The sequence below is a fragment of the Oryctolagus cuniculus genome, chromosome 5 (assembly GCF_051225735.1).
Source record: "Oryctolagus cuniculus isolate XC-2025 breed Fujian yellow rabbit chromosome 5, ASM5122573v1, whole genome shotgun sequence".
NCBI classification, from domain to species: Eukaryota; Metazoa; Chordata; class Mammalia; order Lagomorpha; family Leporidae; genus Oryctolagus; species Oryctolagus cuniculus.
The window spans coordinates 100,049,804-100,068,953 of NC_142871.1; the positions used below are offsets into that span (position 1 = coordinate 100,049,804).

Sequence of the window (19,150 nt, forward strand, 5' to 3'; positions counted from 1 at the left end):
CTAAGTAGATACACACAGACTCTTCTTGCCAAAGATGCCTCACCCCTTAAAGAAGGGCCATTCTCCAGTCTTTATCAATGTAATTCAAGGCAAGTTATATTTATGCATCCATAAAGTAGAGGGAGACCCAGAGTAGGAGCAGCATGCTGTGAGCACTCTCTCTCTGTTCTCCCTGCCTTGGGGAAATCTCCAGACTGCCTTCATCCCTCAGACTTCTCCAGGTGAGATTCAGATGTTAAAACTTTCATCCCAACACTCAAGCGTACTATGGCCATTATCTGGAAGAACCATAAGGCCACAAGGTACAAAGATTTCTACAGCTGGTCAATTTCTACACTGCTAAGGAATGGTAGTCAATCCCTCCAGTTTCAGCAAGTGCCCATCCACCCACAAGTGTTTCTCTGGAAGCTTTCCTTGCACAGTCTGTTGGGAGAGAGAGCAGCCTTTTTTTCCTACTGCTAGAAAAGTGATAATCCACACTCTGGCAGCTTCCCCAGAGGAAATCTTCATTCCCAATCTTCCTATAGTTAATCTCCTCTTTTTATAAATATTCTAGACCAAGAATGTTTGGTTAAATGTGACCACACCATGTTTTGGATTACCCCTTGGAAAATTTTGTCTAGATGTTCTGGCACCTTCTTTTAGAATGTACAGATAACTAGCACACTTCCTTATCAGCGTTGAAGCCTCAGCCAAAATTATAAAACAACAGGGAATTCACACTTAGCTTTTCTTGCATTCACAATCATTTTAATGCAATGTTACCCAAGATATTTCAGGGAAGATGCAAATATATCACAAAGTGTTGTTGGTTGTTTTGTAAAACCTCACAGGAATCAATAAAATCATATTTTGGATGATAAACAACAAGCACTAGAGAACTGATAGAAATACATAGGATGTTACAGAAAAATGTTCAAGATTTGAATCTACAAATTGCTAGACTCAAGCGATTTCATAGACTCAGAGCCAAAGAAATCAATAGGAGCTGAGGAAAAGCTACCTGTTACCAGTCCACCCTTTTATTACCAAGAAAATCTTTGTTGCATTCAGTCAAGACACAGAAACCAACTTCTTTTCACACCAGAAAACAAGGCAGAGACAGAAAACAAGTACAAAAATAAAAGGATTGGAGAAAATGCCAGTTCCCAGCACTTAACAATGTTCTTGTCCAAACAGAAAATGCAGAACCTTGCAAGTGCCCACTCTTGCTAACAAGAGATGAAACTGAGAAATGCACATCCTCCTTATTAATAAAAAAGCTTTTACACCCATTTACATATAGTGCATATCGTGTATTTGTTAAGAGAAATAGCCCTTACTCAAGTGACTGTTTAGAAAATTAAAAGCGTTTTATGGGTCTATTTAAAAATCCGTCTAAGTCCCACCGTTCTGCCACTCATTGCGGGGTTGGCAGGGGTTCCCTTCTTCATTGCCATCTGGAAGGCAATGTTCACTTTGACTCAGGGGATCAGAGCAGGAGGCGAACCATCTGGATTCCGTGCACCCTCCTGGTGATGTGCGAGAAGGTACTTGGCACAGAGGACAGATTGACATGGAAGTGAAAAGAATCAGGAGAGAAATGAAACCATTAGAGAACATCCCTTCACTTTAGAATCTACTCAGCATGGACCTGAGCAGCACAAAATTCACTCCATAAAGAAATAAAGGGGGTGGGGGGTGGCATTTACAGGTTAAGCTTTTTCTGAAGACAGACTTCTGCTTTTGTAAATAATAACAATGATCAGAGTAATAGTGAAACTCCAACTGCCATGATTCAACACTCCCCTGTCCTAGGTGAGGAGAGGGGTCTTCCTGATGCCTGTGGCAGGTCTGGGTAGGAATCTAGACCTCCTAGCCACCACCAGCCCAGACATGTGCAGATCTGTTGGCTGGGCTCCCTCCCCAACAGCCTCCTTGCAATGCAGATACGCACAGGAGCTGCCTCCTCTAAGGTGAGCAGGTTGCTGTGTTAGTCATTCTCCCTTCATTTTGTCTTAATCCCTCTGAATGTCAGCAAAAGCCAGGCATAAGAAAGAGTCTCTCCCAAAACAAATCCCTCTCGTGTGCTATCTTTTTGTCTTGTTTCCTTTGTGTATCTGTCACTGCATAATTCTTGCTGAGCCTTCTTGGATCACTCTGAATCCCTGAGCCTGTGTCAAGGGAAAACAAGAGAGCAGAGTTACCTTGTGCACATGGATATGTGACTTCTGGCATTTCAACACTTCTGGAATGGATCCAAATTGAGGTCTGTCTAGTTGAGAACTCCAGAGGCAGAAGAGGGGGGATTTCAAGTTGGCTCAGGAAGCTTCTATTTCACCTAATAGATGGTTATATAGAAATCAATACAACGTGTGTGCCAATCAAGTGAGATAATGTCTGTGGACGGTTTGAACACCGTATAAGCTCTAAATCACGTAGCAAAACAAGAGACTGTAAGACACTAGTTAGGGTAGCACTGGGCTTATTAACTGGGTTCTCATCCTGGCTGTGTTACCAACTAGGAAAGCAAAAGTCGCTTTATATTTCTAGTCCTAGTTACTACCTCTGTAAAATGAGGAGTTCTTTTCAGCTTTAACATTTTAGGATTCAATCACATTTAGGGAGTTAAACTGGATTTCTGGCACTGCTATTTTGGAAGGCTGATTTTGACCTAAGCATATGCAATGCTAAATATAATGCTTTAACTGCATTTTTGTCTCTGTTTATGGCTTCTTTTACGAAGCCAAGATGAGACTGTTTGATTCAAGGCTAGACAGCCTGGGTGTGCTGAGCACGTTAAAACGGTACTGCCTATGGCTGCAACATTTCTGGAATTGTCCATGGAAAAGCAGAAAGAATCCTAAGCAGGCTGTCCTCTTAATGACTGGGTAATTGCAAAGGTAACGGTTGTATTGAGTGAGTGAAATAAATGACCATTTGAGCTGAAATACCTCTATTTGCACAGACCTTATTGACAGAACATTTGTGAGCAAATGAAAATTGTTAATTTTGCAACTGGGGCTGCTGAGGCGCCATGAAGAGCCACCGCCAGACAGGAGATTGTGTTCTGTGGATGTTACCAAAATGTGCAATTAAAATGAACACTGACCACAGCATCCACAACACAATGGGCTTCTGAGATCTGTAAGAACACTAGGCGCTGCAGAACTGTGTTTGGTTTTGTTGACAGATAGTAACAGCAGCTCTTATAGGCAACTTGATGTTTTGCAACATTTATACATTGTACACTGACCACCTCAGGACATTTAGATTATCCATTGTCTCAAACATTTATCATGTCTTTATAAGGAGAACATTCAGAATCCACACTTCTATCTGGTCAGCCACATGTACTTTTTAGGCACTGAGGACCAGAGCAGCTCACTGGAAGAACAGGTGGATCCTTGCTGGTGAACAATGCAAACCGGCCATCAGTGGACTCCCCCTCCTGGGCCCGAGTGCTGACTGGCTGTACCCATGGCCTCCAGCAATTGGTGGTGGTGGAAGACCCAGCAAAGTGTGAGCCCTGGGCAATCAAATTATGTGTAGACACAGAGAGCCTTTCATGTCTAGGGACATGGATAGCAGGTGACAACACATCTATAGAAATACTGAAGCCACTGTGTCCTGGAAAGTACAAACTGTGTCCTTAAATAGCTGTTTTTTTTTTTTTTTTTTTTTTTTTTGAAAGGCAGAGTGGATAGTGAGAGAGAGAGAGACAGAGAGAAAGGTCTTCCTTTGCCATTGGTTCACCCTCCAATGGCCGCCATGGCTGGTGCACTGCTGCCGGCGCACCGCGCTGATCCGATGGCAGGAGCCAGGTGCTTCTCCTGGTCTCCAATGCGGGTGCAGGGCCCAAGCACTTGGGCCATCCTCCACTGTCTTTCCGGGCCACAGCAGAGAGCTGGCCTGGAACAGGGGCAACTGGGAAAGAATCCGGCGCCCCGACCGGGACTAGAACCCGGTGTGCCGGCACCGCCAGGTGGAGGATTAGCCTATTGAGCCGCGGCGCCGGCCAAACAGCTGTTTTTTAAACATAAGTTTCATGGACAGAATACACGTCTCTCTCCTATCTTGGCCCCTGAGAAGTAAGTGAGGGTGGTAGAAAGGAAAGACCCAAAGGTATTCCAATCTGTCTTCATTGAAAATGGGGGGGAGGGACCTGAAATTTTTGTTTGTGAATGCTAGCTGTTAACCAGGGAAAAAGAGCCTCTGTCGTACATTCCAGTTTCCGAAGCACTTCCACAAATTACCCTGCACTTTTACTACCTTCTTGCACAGATGTGGAAGACGTCAAATGACTTATGCAAATACCGCAGTAACTACCCTGGTAGATAGTGACGAGAATACTGACCAGACGGAACCCTTCTTCTTCTCTTAATCAACAACTTTTTATCTCTCTAAGCTAAACAAGGGGTCATTTTGAAGTGATACTCAAATGATGATTAAATTTGGTTTTTTTTTTAAGATTATTTATTTATTTGAAAGTCAGAGTTACATAGAGAGAGGAGAGGCAGAGAGAGAGAGACAGGTCTGCCATCCACTAGTTCACTCCCCAATTGGCCACAGTGCGTGCAGGGGCCCAACGACTTGGGCCATCTTCCACTGCTTTCCCAGGCCACAGCAGAGAGCTGGATTGGAAGTGGAGCAGCCGGGTCTTGAACTGGCGCCCATATGGGATACCGGCACCGCAGGCCAGGGCGTTAACCCACTGCGCCACAGCACCGGCCCCTCAGATGATGATTAAATTTGAACAGCTCTTTAAATTTTTAAAATCACTTTTTAGGAAAAAAAATGCTCCCATTAGCATGATGGCATTAAAAATAATTCATTGAGAATGGATGATGTTTTGAGAACAGTTCTAAGCACATTTGCATGTATTGCCAGTTTAATTCTTTTAGGTAAGGGGCATTATTTATCCCAATTTGGGGATGAGGGATCTGAAAAACACAGTGTTTAAGTTACATGCCAAAGGGCCATGCAGTTAGTGATTGGCGGAGCTTGGATTTGACCCCTAAGGTATCCTGTCCATGTGCTTGCGCTGCTGTCATTACGCACACATCATCAGGACCCAGCTGGATCCCTCCCACCCTGATATCTACGCCCCCTCACCTCTCACAAGAGGCCTGTGCCAGTAAGTGAGGCTCTACAGGACCTGTCTCATGGCCCAGATGTCGTCTGGCACAATGGCTAGGGTCACTGCTTTGCATCGGATAGAACTGGCTGCAGATAGTGGCACCGCAACTAGCTGTTTTGATGTCTAAGCCACTTACTGGGATTCAGTTCCTTTTTCTATAAGGGCTGGCAGTACTACCTCTCTTATAGGGTTGGAAGGAATATGAAAACTAGATGCAATAACCATATAAACTCCTGGCAACTAGTGAGGCTTTAATGTGTTGATAATTGGCTTTTGTTGTACTAACCTTTCTGAAAATCTCACTCTTTGGCTGTGTCTGTTTCACCTTCTATTACTTTTCACCAAGGCAGGACAACCACATAGTTATTGAGGATCTGCCATGTCAGACACTGTGCTGGACACTTGCAATAGAGAGATAAACATGATCTTCAATCACAGGAAGGTGTTTGAATGGCAAAACAACATTCCCAAAACAATTATAGTAGAAGAAGATCACTGAAGTTTGAATACTATACTAAGGAAGCAAAGATAAAGAACTCATTCTACTTGGTGGAGAGGAGGGTCAAGAAAGTTCATGGTTGTACAGTAAACAAGATGAAGAAATGGCTTCACCCTGTATCCTCGCCTTGAGGGGAAGATGGTACAGCAGCCTTTCTCTGTAGCCCTAACTGAGGGCATCCAAGACAAGGCAGGAATACTGTCAGAGGCTGACCTGATTATTGCTTTCTCAGACTTGTCTGCCAAAGGAAAGGTAAGACTTCTGTGCCTGGAGAAGACAATGGTTCCCCACGTGGCTCAAAAGTTTGGGCTTCAGCTTTCTAAGTCCTCGGTTTTGTTCTTGAGAAGGCTACTTCCTTCATTGCTAAGAGTTGCCATTCACATGGGCTCTGCTGTGGGAGACAATGGGTGTGATCCATCATCCGCTTTTGTCCTGCTCACTGAAAATACATGTCTTTCATGTGAAATTATGCTCTCAGCGCCACCAATCAACCAGCAAACCAGACAGCCCCAATCTCTCCTGCAGCAGTTTCCTTGGCAACCAGGGCCCAGACAGAGAGCTTGCCAGCTCACCATGGGACCAAGTGAAACCCTGCAGCCCTGTCAGGTGCCCTCTGCTTTTAAGCGCTGAGAGACCACACGGGAGACTCTCTCTGGAACAAATGCCAACTCAGGTGCCATCGTTTTTTATTTGAAGAGCACCTTTCATCTGGGAACCTCAAAGCAGGAATGCTTGCACAACATGGGTCTTACCTTATTGAGATGCATGTCATCATTTTCACGTTCCTGTAAGGGATCAGGAGTGGGAAAAAGAATCAAAGGAATCTCCAGTGGGCTCTTTTGTCCTATTTTTTTTAATTCCATGTTCCTGACACTCCCTTAGACTTGCTCTTTTGGTTGCCTGTGAAATTACCATCCTCAGTAGCCATAGTCAGGATCACAGAATATTGTTCAATTCTCCAGGCAGTGCTGCCCCATCAATCCTCCTTACTCACCAAACCTGAACCCAACTGATGTCCAAATTGGGTGTTTCCCTTGCAGTTAGTCCTCCAGCTTGTCCGGGATTGTCAGCAAAGAGAGGATCTTCTCTTCTCTCCCCTTGCCAATTGCTGCTCACACCTACATGCTCCTAAGGAACTCCAATGAGAGAAAAATACAGCAGATGCCCACTTGGGTAAAGAAAATGCACCTCCTTACAGCAAGGAGGCTCCAACTTTAATATCTATCCAAGTCATGTGGGGGTCATCTGGAGTGACAGATTCTGATTGAGTCCTTCCGGGGCAGCACATCTGGGTCTGCATTTCTGACAAGCTCCCAGATCATGCTAATGCTGTTGGTCACATCAGAGGACTACACTGTGAATAGCAAGGGCCCAAGCTCCAGGTCCGCATGTATGTGTGCCCTGTATGTACTATGAAGGTGGACCGGAGAGAAAAGCAGTCCTGTAGGTCTTTTTGTATTGCAAAGCACTCACACTCATCCCTCTTTGCAAGCAAGGTAAGTTGTATTATTTCTATTTTTCCTGCCCAAAGACAAATAGCTAATGAAATTCTGGACCCAAGGATTCACAATGGTTGAAAGACTAATATCTAGAGTATTTTTGTGTTTATTTTGTCCATTGTTACATTTGTATGCAAACTAGAATATGGTTGTTATTAATGACATACAGGCACACTAAACCCAAGTTACCAGGAGCTTAAGTTACTATGTGCCATTTCATAGAATTACAGAAGAGAGAGATAGCCCAGCTTGGGGGAGGGACTTCTTTACCAATGAGCCACTGCAGAAGCACCTGCAGTCAGAGTAGGGTGCACCTTGTTCCTTTGGCCTGACACACTGGCTTCTGTCTAGATTGACTTAAAAACCAGGACACTGATGAGAACAATGAGAGAGGCCAGCGAATAAACTGCCTCCAAATGATAGTGAGACCCCACACCAAAATAAAACCCCACATGGTAGGTCAGAATGTTACCTTATGTGGGAAGAAGAATTTTTTCAAACTGAAAAGGTAGAATGCTATTTTTAAATTAAAAAAAAAATAGCTAACATCTGGGGCCAGAGTCGTGGCACAGTGGGTTAAAGCCCTGGCCTGAAGCGCCAGCATCACATACAGGCGCCGGTTCTAATCCCAGCTGCTCCTCTTCTAATCCAGCTCTCTGCTATGGCCTGGGAAAGCAGTGGACGATGGTCCAAGTCCTTGGGCCCCTGCACCTGCGTGGGAAACCTGGATCCTGGCTTTAGATTGGCACAGCTCTGGCCATTGCAGCCATCTGGGGAGAGAACCAGCAGATGGAAGACCTCTCTCTGTCTCTCTACCTTTCTCTGTAGCTCTGTCTTTCAAATAAATAAAATAAATCTTTAAAAACATACCTGACATCTAAAAGTTGTCTGTATTTATGAGGTTCTACATAAGCTGGATACACATGTGTCTACTCAAACATTATCATTTCCTTATATCTAAAGTATTCACTCTTCCAGTTTTTTTTGGAAAAACACATTATGTCATCATTATATGCTGTCATTCTATTATGAAATAGAACCCCAGAACTTCTTACTCCCATCTAACTATAACTCAGTGTCCCCTTGACCTACTTTACACCATGTCCCCCATGTGTACCTTCTCAGTCCTCTGGAAATGATCAGTGTACTTTTAGCTTCTATGAGATCACCGTTTTCAGACTTCACACGAGTGAGATCATGTGATACTGTTGTTTGGTGCCCAGCTTTTTGTCACTGAAGAGAAGAACCTTCAGTTCCATCTAGGTCATTTCAGATGAATTTCGCCTTGTGTTATGCTGTGTTTTGTGACTGGATGCCCTTCTTTGATAACAGCCACTTACTGGAGTGAGCTGATATCTCACTGTGGTTTTGATTTGCATTTCCCTGATGCTTAGTGGTAGCATGCATTTCTTCCATGTACCTGTTTGCCATTTGGATGTCTTCCTTGGAACAACGTGTGTTTAGATATACTGCCTGTTTTTCAATTATCTGTGGTTTTGTTTTATTGTTATTGGGCTTTTAAAAAAATTTCCTCACATAGTCTCTTTATGAATCCCTTGTCACATTGCCTCGCTTGCAAACATTTTCTCCTGGAAGAAGAATCTTTGCAGACATAATCAAGGAAAAGATCTTAAGCTCATCTTGACAATATGAGCCCTGCCTACACCTGATGACAAATGTTCACATAAGGGATGGAGGAGAGAGAGGGACACAGGAAAGGAAGGTGTCCTACTAGTTCATTTTCTGTTCTATTTCTGTAATGAAATACTTGAGGCTGTGCACTTTATAAAGAAAAGAGGTTTATCTTGTTCAAAGCTTTCGAAGCTGCAAGTCCAAAGTGCATGGCACTGGCTGCATCACATTGCTGTGCAGAGCATCCAGACCAGGAGGCATGGAGAGGGACAGGTCCCAGGATGAGAGACCCCAGGGGAAGACGGGAAGCCAGCACATGATTCCGGGTCCAGGCTTCCTCTTTTGCAACCACCAGCTCATTAGAACCAACAAGGATCCCGCAAGAACCAGATCAACCCTCCCAAGGGCCACACCCACACTGAGCGCCCACTGGTCCCTACCATCCCCTTGATGCCCCCACAGGGAACCACACTCGCACTGGATTGAAATCATCACGGGCATGTGAGCCGCGGTTGGGGTTGTGCTACCAGGAGCCAAGGAAAGCCGAGAGCACCAGCAGCTGAGAACGGGTAGTGAGGGTTCTCCCTGCAGCCCCTGGAGGGAGAGCGACCCTGCACACACTAGGTGCAGACTTCTGGCCCCCAGAACTGCAAAAGTAAAATGCTTGTTGCTTTAAGCCACCAACTACCTGGTAAATTGTGGTAGCCCTAGGAAACCCACAGGCTTGCATATGGTCTGGCCTTGAGAAGCTTCTGTACTCCCAGACACTGCTGGTGCCACCTGGCATCCCAGGCACGTGGCCTCAGCTGGACAGGACCGGCTGAGGCCTGGGCTGGAGGATGGTGATGTTGTGGACGTGGGGCTGCGGCAACTTCCTACTAGATAACTGGAGGCATAAAGATCCTCTGACTAAGCACATTTGGGGGCTGAAAATGAACTTTCCATGATCTCCAGGAAATTAGAAAAAAATTCATTCAACAAGACTTCTTGGTGAATTATTTTTAATTTTTTAATTTTTATTTATGAGGTGGAGAGACGGAGAAAGACACACGGAGAGAGGCCGCACCAGTTGATCAACTCTCCAAATACCCATGAAAGGTAAGGCTGGGTCAGGGCTGCCTCAGGAAGCAGGGATCTCAACCCAGACCTCCCCTGTGGGTGGCAGGCACCCAGCTCCTGGAGCCATCAGTGCCTTCCACGGTGCATTTCTGCAGCAAGGTGGAGTCATGAACTCGGGCACTCCCACGCGGAATGCCGCTATCTTACTTAACCAGAGTCTCAACAACTAGGCTAACTTCCTACCCCTCAAGGCTGATTTTTGATGGAGATAAAGATGAAAAAATTTTCCCACATTAATAATTATAAAACATTTATACTCTCACATAGATATTTTTAAGAAAAGATCTATTTCCCCACAGTTTTGCTCCCTGAAAGTGTCCCTGTCTCTTAAAGCGTCCTCCAGGAGCTGTGTGAAGCACTGCTGCCCTCTGGTGGCGCCCATGTACCACTGCAATCATTTGTTTTCTAGGTCTCTCGTTCTCACCAACAGAGGGCGGGGATTGGAAGTTGACACTTTGGTTGATAATTTTGATCTTTGCGCATTTAGCTAGTGGGGGGCAGAGTGAGATTTATTTTGAAACTGAATATAAAAATTTTGCTTTTTACCAGTTTATAAAACACTGGAAATTCACAAATAGTACACTAGCTAAACTAGGAGTTGAATTGATTTTTTAGTCCCTGCTTTCCCTGTGTTGCAGTGATAGCCAACAGGGAGGTAAGGGAGCCGGTCAAAACCTCAGGAGGGCCGGCTAACACCTAGGCTGTGACCTTTGGAGTCTAGAGGCTACCTAACTCTCAGGCCATGGACATTCTGTTTGATTGATATTTATACCAGCTAGGATTCTGAGAGCCTAATTCGCTGTGAAAGAGTTTGTTTATGTAATTTAGTGTCATATTTCCCATTAGATAAAGAATCTCACAGGCAGACGTCTGGCTGCTTGGGACATTCCATTTCGATGTGCCTGGGTTCCATATCTACCTGTGGCTCCTGATTGTGGCTTCCTATCAATGCCCATTCTAGGAGGCAGCAGGTTATGCCCCAAGTACTTGGGTCCCTGACACTCACAGGGGAGGCCTGGATTGAGTTCCAGGCCCCTGGCTTTGGTCTGACCCAGCGCCAGCTACTGTAGACACTTAAGATGTGAACCACTGAATAAGAAATCTCACTCCATCTGTCTGCCTGCCTTTCAAATAAGATGAAACAGATGAATAAATGGATAAATAAAAGTTTTAGAAATGAATATCTCTCTTAGTCACAACCTAATTTTTCTAAGGTAGAATTTGCTGGATTGACAATTATCAACATCTTCCCTTCTCAAACACCAGTAAAAATTCTAAGCAGATTAAAGATCAGAGCTCTGGTCAGAGCCAAACTGAAGGTTCTGGGAGCCACCTGCTGTTCTCTCTTCTATCTCTTCCACCACTACCAAGCTAAAAATTTCCCTGGTCGAGCGGGAGATGGGAGGGGTGTGAGTGGGAGGGAAATTATGGGGGGGGGGAGCCATTGTAATCCATTAACTGTACTTTGAAAATTTATATTTACTAAATAAAAACTTAAAAAGAAAAAAAAAATTCCTGGTTCTTTAGCATATACTTTGAAAAGCCCTTGTTAAGAGTATTACCAAGAAAGGGAAATGAATTCCTACCATTATGCTCCAGGGGTGTCAATTTATCAATTTTAGTCAATTGAACTGTTTCAATCTCTTCTTTTTCTTCTTTAAAAAATTTATTTGAAAAAGTTACAGAGAAAGAGAAGGGGGAAAGAGGAGGAAGATCTTCTATCCACTGGTTCATTTGCCAAACGGTTGGCAATGGCCAGGGCTGACCCAGCCAGAAGCCAGGAGTCTGGAACTACATCTGGGTCTTCCACATGGGTGACAGCATCCCAAGGACTTGGGCCATCTTCCGCTGCTTTCCCAGGCACAGTAGCAAGGAGCTGGATGGAGCAGCCAAGACTTAAACTAGTGCTCATGTGATGGGCATTGTGGTCAGTAGCTCAACCTGCAGCACCAAACTACCATGACCTGACGGTGTTTTCAATAACTCATGGAAAGGGACTGGTGCATGTCCTGATGTGTCTTATGAGCTAAGTTAAAGTTCATTGCTGGTTTATTTGTTCTTTCCTTCCTTACCGTTAAAACTGTATCTGGAAACTAAATTCATCTGCGAAGTATATGTTATCCCAATAGTTTCTGTAAGTTCAACTAAAAGGTTTAATTTAGAACCAGAGAATGATTTTAGCACTGAGAAAAACAGAGAATATGTAAGCGTTTTATGATTATCTGGGCTATGAGAATTTGGTCAGGATTTTTGTTCTGTGAAAGTGCAAAGAAAGATTTGAGAACAGTCTTTTCTGCCCTCTAAACCAAGTACCAAGCAATCCTTGTGTTCTCCTCCTACAATTATGAATGTCTCTTTAAAAGAGTGTATTTTAACCCATGCAGTAAAAGCTATCAGTGTCAAAGAGTTGTGAGAAAATAAAAATAAAATGCAATGAATAGAAATGGCATTGAGGAGGAGGAGGAAAAAGTTGCACCCTTTCTGTAGCACACACAGAATTTTTAGTTTGACGATTTGACATGGTCCTATGCCTCATTGAACTCATAGAAAAAGCAACATATTCATTAATAAATGAACTCCAAGAGGTTTTCAAAATGCTTTAGACAAAATAAATGAATTTAGCTAAGGCTTGAAAGTCTTACATGGTAGGGTAGTGTTTAGTGGGGTTTTACCTTTCTTGCTGAGTAGAGACAACCTTTGCTTTTGAACTTGACATTTTGTTTCTTGAATTTACATTACATTTTAGCATGGGAACAATGTGATAATGAGTTACATGCCCAGGTCAGTCCACATATGCCTATGCAGGCAATCGTGTCACTGAAGTACAATATTAATGTAAGGTAGTACTGAGTTCTAGGCATGGGGAGAAAGTGTTAATACTTCTATGGAGAAGGAGGAAGATACTTTGTTGCTCTTATCCCTTCCCTCCTCAAAGCATGGGTTAGAATTTCAGAAGCTGCATGCATACTACAGTTGAGCAAATAAAGTGTTTCCTCCCTTTCTCTTCAGCTGGCTGTGGCGGGAAAGACGTGTGTGTGGCACCTTCTAAGTGGTTGCTAAAACTCCTGCCTGCCCGACACGGGTGTGTGCCAGGGTTACAGACTGCGCAAGGGTGCATTGCTCCACCTCTGCAAGGACCTGCGATTTTCCTGTCCGCCGGGAGAGTCAGCCCTGAGTGCCACGTACCTGGAAGGGGCCCGGGAGAGGAGAGCTGTGAGCAAGGGTGGGAGTGCCATGTGGGAGGGCAGTCAGCTCCCTGGCTTGGCGTTCACCCGAACCTGGTCAGAGGCTGGGGACAGAGGAGAGAGCACCCATCATCACACCTCCAACGTAACATGCAAGACAAGCTATACGCTGTAAGGCCATGAGGGATGGGGCCACTCCAGAACCATGTCCATTAGCAGAGACTGACCCCAGCGCAGAAAACATCAGACCTTTGTATCAGAATTAAGGTGATCGCTCAACATTTAAGAGATACGTTAACTTATTCAAAACTCAGTTCTCCCAAAAACAATGACAGAAAACACGAGAAATCTTCCTTTAAGACACATAAAATTCTTGTTACTAGGTCAGCCACAGAAACAGAAAAATCCTTGATTAAAAGGATTAGCATGTGCCATCAGCATATGAACCCATTAAAGTTAAATATATCATGGGACAAAGACAGAGAATCTGACAATCCTCTTATCTGAATTTCTAAAATACAGGAACTAACTTTAAAATAATTTCCTTCTAATCTCATCCAAACTAATCTTTTTTTTTTTTTTTTTTTTTTTTTTTTTTTTTTTTACAGGCAGAGTGGACAGTGAGAGAGAGAGACAGAGAGAAAGGTCTTCCTTTGCCGTTGGTTCACTCTCCAATGGCCGCCGCGGCCGGCGCGCTGCGGCCGGCGCACCGCGCTGATCCCATGGCAGGAGCCAGGTGCTTCTCCTGGTCTCCCATGGGGTGCAGGGCCCAAGCACCTGGGCCATCCTCCACTGCACTCCCTGGCCACAGCAGAGAGCTGGCCTGGAAGAGGGGCAACCGGGACAGAATCCGGCGCCCCGACCGGGACTAGAACCTGGTGTGCCGGCGCCGCTAGGCGGAGGATTAGCCTAGTGAGCCGCGGCGCCGGCCTCATCCAAACTAATCTTACACAGTATTCAACCTCCACAAACCTTCTACAAAGTACTTATTCAAAAAAAGTACTTATTCCTTCAATTCCTTTTTCTATATATATATATAATTCTTTCCCAAACTTTGTCATCAAAAATACATTCTCATGCTGATAGCTTCCTCCACATCATCTTTCTTACCCTCTGCTTCTTTCAGTTCACATCCTGAAATAATTATCAATACCTTGAAATTAAGAGAAAACCCTCTTTTAATAAAAGAACATACAGAATTTTAACTCGTACTTTACCACAGCGTTACAGACCTTTGAAATCCCAGAAAAATCTTTAAACTTAGAAGACAAAACATTTAAATATGGAAGTAATACAGTTTGTTAAAAGACATAGCTCCACAGATATAATTGCCAGTATTTATAAAGAATCACAACTGGATGACAAAAATTAGAATATGTGGTCACAACCACAACTCAGCTATCACAACTTTCTAAGGACAGCAGGGTTTCACAGCCCCAGGACTAAATGGGGGAGGGAGTGACCACGGAAGAATTCTATGAGTTTAACAAGGTCTATACTGACCCCTAACATAGAACACAGAGATCTTAACTAGGTGGACAGAGAAACTTCTATGATTTAGTGAGGAAGAAAATGTGGGGGGCCTGGCACTGTGGTGCAGTGGGTTAATCCTCAGCCTGTGGCATCCCAAACGGGCGCTGGTTCTAGTCCCAGCTGCTCCTCTTCCAATCCCACTCTCTGCTATGACCTGGGAAGGCAGTGGAAGATGGCCCAAGACCTTGGGCCCTTCTGGGGGAGACCCAGAAGAAGCCCCTGGCTCCTGGCTTCGGATCAGCGCAGCTCCGGCCGTTGCAGCTATCTGGGGAGTGATCCAGCGATGGAAGACCTCTCTCTCTCTCTCTCTCTCTCTCTCTGCCTCTCCTCTCTCTGTGTAACTCTGACTTTCAAATAAAGAAATAAATCTTTAAAAAAAAAAAATGGGAACCCTCTGAGTAAGATGGACCAGGAGGTTCACTCTTGCTAGTCTAGGAAAAACTTAAGAGGGGTTGGAGAACATGGCCCAGCTCCATGTAAAACTAGCAGTTTAAGAGAAGCTATCTTAAGACCAGTTCTTCCCAGAGCATTTTTTTTTTTTGACAGGCAGAGTGGAGAGAGAGAGAGAGAGAGAGAGAGAGAGAAAGGTCTTCCTTCCGTTGGTTCACCCCCCAGTGGCTGCTGCTGCTGGCACACCGCGCTAATCCGAAGCCATGAGCCAGGTGCTTCCTCTTGGTCTCCCATTCGGGTGCAGGGCCCAAGCGCTTGGGCCATCCTCCACTGCACTCCCGGGCCACAGCGGAGAGCTGGCCTGGAAGAGGGGCAACCGGGAAAGAATCCGGCGCCCCAACCGGAACTAGAACCCAGAGCATTTTAACATGGTGGCAAAGGAGAGAGGGGAAATGAGGCACATGGCCTCCTTCACTGGGGGGGTGGGGGGGATGCTGACTGAGACCAGGCGTTGGGGCTCGGCTGAGCAGATGCAAAGTTCTCCCCATTTCCCAATGTCTTGTAGGGAGAGTGAAGAGAGTGAAAGATTTTGGCTAAAGGAGAGACAAGGCAGGGAGAGGCCAAGGTGGTTATGTTGAAAGAAATGGACCTCTGCCTCAGTTTTGGCTCCCAGCAGGCAAGGCAGGGAAAAATACAGAAGGCTGGACTTGGAGCCTTTCTCAGAACAAGTTTTTCCCGAACTTACTGCCACTCTCCTTCTCTCCTGGTCGGCTCTGCCAGATAGGTTACGGGAAAAACCGCCCGGAGGTTCTCGCCCTCATGCAAGAAAGGTTTCAGATATCAGATCGAGCGTAGTGGTAAACAAGGTTGAATGAAAAGAAACACAGCTGAGAGATCCCATGGCTGTTCTAGGCACGAGATGAGCCTAATTCCCTTTTCTGATTTATGCCTTTCAGCTGGATATCAACCACTCCCTCTCAAGGTGTTCCAACACAGGCCTTGAGTCCACTGGAAATGTCACAGTTAACTGTAACCAGGATGGCGTGAGTCTGAGGCCAGTGAGGGACTGATGGGTACACTTTGGGATGCACACACCTGCAGTTGGCTTGGCCAGGCCTCACATGTGGCTTTGGTACAGAACACAGTGTGTTTTATTGCAAACTGCTTCTGCCCAAGAAAGCGTACTCCCCAAGAGGAGACCTTGCTGAGAACAGGTGAGAACACTAACTACCTGGTTAAGTGCTGATTCTATTGTTCATATCCTGGTGAAGGACCCCTGCTTTGGAGAGGCTCATGACTGTGCTGTAAAGGTGTCTGTCAGGTGGCAGGATTGCCACCCAGTCCTCACTATTGTCCTCTAATTGTTTTGAGTGTCTTAGGAGTGTTGTTGAAATCAAAAGGGAAGCACTCGAGCCAGTACTGGTACAAAGAAGAGGCTCTGACCTCCATTTGTTCATTCACTGGGACGATCACATACAGAGACTGCTAACTCATGAAAATCCGTGTTTTCCTCATATTTCTGGGCATTCATTTGCCTGCCTGTGCAGTTAGGTAAGGCCACGTGGTTGAATTCCAGCTTGTGGAATCTGAGAAGTGATGCACCCCACTTCAGGCCTACACGTATCTCCTGAATGTGATCCTCCACTTTATTTTCTCATTCTAGACTGCAACAACAGAGCCAATGTCCAGGGAGCTTCAAACGTCATGTATGGAAGATTCCAGAGCCCTCATCAACCCAGTTTTTTTTTTTTTAAAGATGTGTTTATTTATTTGAAAGTCAGAGTTACACAGAGAGAGAAGGAGAGGCAGGGAGAGAGAGAGAGAGAGAGAGAGAGAGAGAGAGGTCTTCCATCAGCTGGTTCACTCCCCAGATGGCTGCAATGGTTGGAGCTGCGCCAATGTGAAGCCAGGAGCCAAGAGCTTCCTCCGGGTCTTCCCACACAGGTTCAAGAGCCCAAGGACTTGGGCCATCTTTTACTGCTTTTCCAGGTCATAGCAGAGAGCGGGATTGGACGTGGAGCAGCCGGGACTTGAACCAGTGCCTATATGGGATGCCAGCACTATAGGCAGCAGCTTTACCCACTATGCCACAGCGCTGGCCCCCCATCAACCCGGGTTTCTAAGGACGGAGTAAGGACTATCCCTGGTCACCCTACAATACTGTTAGCCATGAGGAAGTAAATTTCTACTGAGCTTGAGCTCTTACACATTTTAGGTCTATTCTTTATAGTATCTACCCTCTGGAACTAATGCACTTACCAGAAAATGTTATGATAAGAATATGGTAAGATAGGTGTGTACTTTAAGAGTTCTGTAGTACGAGCCACAGTTATAAGTCCCCTCTGGATTTTCAGGGGATAAAGAGACCACTGCATGACCTTCTGCTGCCTTCTTTTCTAGCTTTTTTGATCCCTGTTTTTCATTCACAGTGGCCCTCTTGCGGATCTTAGAATGTGCCATATTCTCATCTTTTGCCTTTGCACATTCTCTGCCTGGAATGTCTTACATTTCTCTCTATTCCATGAGACTCAACTGCAACTTTACTTTTTTAGGAAAGTATTCATAACCTGGCCACTCCACTCCTTGAGGCTAGGTGGATTGTAGGTTCCTCTACTCTACAATTAATGCTTCTTTCTGTTTTGTTTAACATTATATGGCGGGGCTGGTGCTGTGGCATAGTGGATAAAGCCTCCCCCTGCAGTGCCGGCATCCCATATGGGTGCTGGTTCCAGTCCCAGCTGCTCCACTTCCAATCCAGCTCTCTGCTGTGGCCTGGGAAAGCAGTAGAAGATGGCCCAAGTCCTTGGGCCCCTGTACCCACGTGGGAGACCCGGAAGAAGCTCCTGGCTCCTGACTTCAGATCAGCTCAGCTCTGGCCATTGTGGCCATCTGGGGAGCGAACCAGCAGATGGAAGACCTCTCTCTCTGTTTCTACTTCTCCAACTCTTTCAAATAAATAAATCTTTTTTTTTTAAAGAAAGGATGATGTGATAGCTTTTGCTCTAATCATGCTGCATAATGAACAGCTTCTAAATCCGTGTGGCTCATCACAAAAATGTTTTTTCCTTGTCCATATATCTGGAGTTCAGCTGGAGCAGTTGTTTTGGGTGGAGAGTTGGGCCCAGATCTGCTCCACAAGCTTCTCACTTACAAACAAGCTGTCGCTACCTACGTAAAGCCCTTCTCATGGAGAATGATATGTGACACCTGCTTTTGTGACACCTGTTAACTTTCTCTGACACACATCTGTGCAAGCCCCAAATGGCTGGGACAAGGATATATTCTCTGTTTATTCTACCAAAATATTGCAAAGTAGCATGGGTGAACTATCTCATTAGAACGACTGAAGAACTGGGAACAATACTCAGTCTCTTCAATGGTAGAGGAACTGGAAAACGTACAGAAGGATAGCTTCAATAGTAGATACATAGTAGTAACTATGCTGAGAAAAAGTTGTTGCCATTTGTATTTACATGGTGATTTGATGAATACTTCAGCTAGTGGAAGGTGCACAAACCAGATGACAATGGGAGTAGGGCAGCCGTATTTGTCCAATAAAAACAGGATGCCCAGTTCAATTTTGACTTCTAATAAACAAAAAATTTAAATTTTATATTAAATTTTATTAGTTTATTTGAATCCATTTTAATTGAGTATCTTTTATTTGACCTTGCAACCATAAATTGAGGTCCCAAGTGTGCAGTAGGTAATATAGGAGAAAGGGAGAAAAATTATTTTCAGAAAGTCTGGCAATGAGGGAAGGTGTGGGGAGCAAACCGGACTAGACTGAGTTACTGGAATTAAGACTTATTCTATGCATCTGCTCTCCCACAATATGGCGCTGGGAGAGAAGTAAACAGCTTCCGCACAGCTGCCTCCAGTTCAACCAATAAACTGTAGGACTTGCTCCTGATTGGAGAGCAGCGTACTCGGCGTGTGGGCAGCCGAGTTGGGATTGGCAGAGGAGGACTATAAAGGAGGAGAGAGACGGCATGCACCAGGAACATCTAAGGGGAACATCTAGCTGAAGGAACACCTGTGCAGCCCCCGAGAAAGCCGGCCGGCGGTGTGCCGCTCCCCTGCGGAAGTGGGGAATGTGGCCAGGGGGAACTGCCCTTCCACGGAGGTGGAAGGGATAGTAGCCAACCCGGGAAGAACCAGCAGCAAACCTGGG

At 45.1% G+C, this 19,150-nt stretch overlaps 1 long non-coding RNA gene across 2 annotated transcripts; it reads right to left on the minus strand.

The window, feature by feature from the left end:
- Nucleotides 1-789: 789 nt before the first annotated feature.
- On the minus strand, nucleotides 790-15,870 carry LOC149126595 (uncharacterized). 2 transcript variants are annotated; one of them, XR_016233433.1, is made up of 3 exons: nucleotides 15,722-15,870; nucleotides 2,187-2,320; nucleotides 790-1,532 (listed from the first exon to the last, which is right to left on the minus strand). It is a non-coding gene; the product is annotated as an uncharacterized LOC149126595 (long non-coding RNA). The 2 variants fall into 2 exon arrangements; XR_016233434.1 differs by lacking the exon at nucleotides 15,722-15,870 and adding an exon at nucleotides 5,406-5,523.
- Between the last annotated feature and the right edge of the window lie 3,280 nt (nucleotides 15,871-19,150).